Genomic DNA, 4,174 nt, shown 5'->3' on the forward strand with positions numbered 1-4,174 from the left:
CTTTCTTCCTTTCTCTGTTTCTTTTTCAAACATATACATTTTTTATTCTGCCATAGTTCATAGTTTAAAGAAGAGTAATTTGTGAGAGCCTGACATTGGGTAAGGACTGAGAAAGTGAGCGGTGATTGGGGGGGGGGGCAGTTATAGATTAGGATTTTCTATAGAATACCAAATTTTCCATAGTATTTCTGATAATTGTAAGTAGGTTCCAAAAATAAACACCAGTCCCCTTGGTTTATATCGTGGCTATGGATGAGGACAAGAGGGCTGTCCCCAACAATGGAGGCATTAGACTGCACAATATCATAAACACAATTGTTCTTGCAATTCTATTTCTTTTCCATTTTTTTTCTAGTGATTGTTGTTGTTGTTGTTATGTACCGTAGAGTCTGTTACAACTTGTAGTGACCCTGTACAGTGTTTCTGAGACTGTAAATATTTACAGGAGCAGAAAGCCTCATTTTTCTTCCGCGGAACAGCTGGTAGTTTCGACTGCTGACCTGCTGACCTTGAGGTTCGCAGCCCAATTGGTAACCACTACACTACCAGAAAGCTCCTTTTTTCTGTTGATGGGGTGGGGGGTGGAGAGAACCAACCTACAATCTCATTGCCCAATCAGAAAGAAGCACGTGGGTGTTTTCTTCATGTTCCACTTTGTCTACATTTCCGGAAAGTGGTCAAGGGCCCACCTTAACTTCTCAGCGATCATCTCATAAAACTGCACCTGCTATCCCAGGTACATACAGATGACACTGTTGTAATCATAGATCCAGTTACTATGGAAATGATTTCATCTCTGCTTGTGATGTGTAAGACATGGTGTCAATGTGTTTCACCATGCTTTGCTTGTCTTGTGGGGTGATTTTACTAGTTGCAACTAGTTTATCACTGTCTTTCACTTTTTCTATTGCTCTCCTGTGAGCGCCAGTAATATCAGGGAAGTGCCTAGAAAGCCTTTGTATTCATGATTACATTCCATCAGGTAATGGAGATATTTTTTTGGCTGTTGTGCCATGAAATTGGCAGTTTCTTTATATGTTTTTCCTGTTTCCACAATTGCATCACTAAGATTTGTCTCTCTGTGGTAACCACTAGAAGTGAACACCACGGCTATACTCTGCAAGGCCTTCCGGATCTTCTGATACTCTTTGGGCAATGGTGCATGCACCGCTGCCAGTGCTGGTGGCCCACCATCACTAGCTTCTTTACGCTGTTATCCATGGCTTTAGTGAATTTGCCAACAGCATCGCATTTCTGCTCTATTTCCAGTAAGTCCAAGTCAGGTGCTTCGGGTTCCATGGTGGAAAATACCATAACTCCCATCAGCTCATCTTTTTCAGCCTTCCTCTTTCCAGTTTTTTATTCCTTTTCATCCTGGAAGTTGAGGAACTGATGAAAGACCTCACTGTCTGCGATGATCAAGTGTCAGCACATCCTGTTCACCCAGACCTGGAGTCTCTCCCTGCACATTTTCACGAATTCTTCCTCAAAGCGGCCTGTGACCTGCTTATCTGGAAGGGAAAGGATCGGAATAGCTGTCCCAGACTTCATCAGGAGACGCTCGTATGACCAGTCAAAGTGCTTATACCTGTGGTTGACCGACCGATTTGTGTTAGTGGGTGTGAGGTGGTACTCAAGGTAGTTGTTAGACCTTACATCTTGGAATGTTTTTTGGGATCTGCTACCACACAGTCGAATGTAGAGGTAGGATAAACCCAACAATGATAGAAATCTCTTTGGGTTTTGCTAGTTGCTTGGCCAACAAATACTGTTCTAGTCTAGGTTTTGCGAATCCAGGAAACTTGTTCAGTGGCAGCTTTGTGGAGGACGCCCCAGCCAGGTCTCGATGAGCACCTCCCGCTTTGACAGACTCTGAATCTTTAAAGTTGGGCAACACCCACTTGGGGTCATCCCAGTCTTCATTGTCACCAGTTGCTGATCCTTAGTAGGGGTGGGGATGGTTAAAGGCAGCATCCCAGTTATTGGAGGTGTTTCTTTGCACAGAGGCACCTTTGGGATGAGCACTCCAGCCTTCGGTGCCCTGCCAGTTCCCAGATTTGAACGCCCTCAGGAGTATCAGGGTTCATTGCTACCGATGACTTGGTTGTTGCTCATAGCAACAGACAAGTTGGCCTGAGCTGTACTTGTGGAGAGAGAATCAAGGAATACTTGAGCTGCCACTGAATTTCCACAAGAAAACGGATCTTTTCCATCAGTGGGTGAAATTTCAACGTAGTCTGTGGGCACAAAGGCTCACCCCACCCCCCCACACCGTACCCTCAGCTCACCTTTGGTGTTTCTTAGTTTCAACTATATTCCACCAATGTTGGGGTTTCTTATGGTGATGATTTCTCCTTCATTAACTGTCAATTCATTGTTCCCAGGTTTAGCAGCAAAATCATACATAACCTGAGTGGCCATGGTGGCTGTTCCCCCTGCCCAATGCGGCGGGTTCCTGTCCTGCACGGAGCAGCAAGGGCGGTGGCGACTCCGCCTGGGCCTGAGTCTCAGCGCTCAGGACCAGTCATGGCGCCCTCAGGGACTCCAGCTGCTCTGCCAGTTCTTGAAATGCAAGGCTCGGCTCCAAACACACCCTGCGGAAGGAACCATGGCCAGTGGCCCAGCGCCAAATCTCCATCATTGCTTTTTAACATTTCCAAGGTCTTTTGCAGCAAATTTGCCAATTGCAATACCTTTTCTTTTTTTATTTTATTGACTGTGCATTGATTGTGGATCCAACTAAAATGGATCCTTGACAGCTTCAGTCAATTCTCCGTTTAACATGTGGCTTACTTGTCCAAATGTGAAATTGAAAGGATTTTTGTTTTCTTTGTGTTGAGTTATAATCCCTAGTGAAAGCTTTTAGTTTTTAACCTAAAAATCCAAAATGTTAGCGAGTCTTTCTGCTTTCCTGAGGACTGTTGCTTCATCATATAGTCTAGCTTCATGAATTATCTGGTCAGCATGGAGAGCAAATAAATATGGTGAAAGAATACAATCCTGATGCACACCTTTCCTGATTAAACTATGCAGTTTTCCTTTGTTCTGTTCAAATTATTGCTTCTTGGTCTATGCACAGGTTCTACATGAGCACAGTAAAGTGCTCTGGAATTCCCATTCTTTGCAATGTTATCTATAATTAGTTATGATTCACACAATTAATACTATTGCCTAGCCAATAAAGCACAGGCATTATCCTCTCTCAGCCAAGATGTATCCAACATCAGCAATGATATCCTATATTTCATGTCATCTTCTGAATCATGTTTGAATTTCTGGTAGTGCCCTGTTGATGTACTGCTGCAACAGCTTTTTAAAACTATGTGATATTAACAGAAGATGCATCTTAAAGAAAGATCGGCAGGAAAAACCCAAACCAAAAATGGCAGAATGATTGGCTACTACAAGAACAAGGAAGTTGTTTGACAGGAAGACTTCAAGGCAAGGAATAAAGTCCTTTCAGGACAAACCCCCCTCCAAGACTGAAACTCAAAGGGAACACATGAGCAGGCATGTAAGCTTGCTGGTGACCACATTGGTCTACTGGTGAGTGAAAGAGGGGGAAAGGCAGCAATGAAGAAATGCGCTGAGTTCAACCATGTTCCAGAGACTCCCATTGACCTGGAGATGAGAGAGACAAGAGGAACGGCTGGTTGGTCCAAAGTGTGGTGAGACCTGGAGACTCCAAGGCTTATGGGCAAGGATATAGCCATGGAGGGCTAGTGCTGAGAGTGAAGCATCCAGCTGATATGAAGTGAGGGGAGATACACAAGAACATCCAAACTTGCAGATGTTGTTGTTAGGTGCCATGGAGTTGGTACCAACTCATAGCGACCTTATGCACAATAGACCAAAATACTGCCCCATCCTCTGCCAATGTTACTATTGTTGTCACGCTTGAGCCCATTGATGCCGTCACTTTGCCAATCCATCTCCCTGGAGGTCTTACTCTTTTTCTCTGATCCTCCACCTTACTAAACATGATATCCTTCTCCAGTGACTGGTCCTCCTGACAATATGTCTGAAGTATGATAGATGAAGTTTGGCCATCCTGGCCTCCAAGGAGCACTCTGGCTTCACTTCTTCCAATACAGATCAGTTGGTTCTTTTGGGTGCCTATGGCACTTTCAATATTCTCCTCCAACACCATAACTCAAATGTATCAATTCTTCTA

General features: G+C 44.2%; 1 pseudogene; it reads right to left on the reverse strand.

Annotated features, from left to right (window-relative positions):
• Window positions 1-658: 658 nt before the first annotated feature.
• On the reverse strand, window positions 659-2,421 carry LOC102842665 (annotated as a pseudogene).
• Between the last annotated feature and the right edge of the window lie 1,753 nt (window positions 2,422-4,174).

The sequence above is a fragment of the Chrysochloris asiatica genome, unplaced genomic scaffold, assembly GCF_000296735.1.
Source record: "Chrysochloris asiatica unplaced genomic scaffold, ChrAsi1.0 scaffold00176, whole genome shotgun sequence".
Classification (NCBI taxonomy): Eukaryota; Metazoa; Chordata; class Mammalia; order Afrosoricida; family Chrysochloridae; genus Chrysochloris; species Chrysochloris asiatica.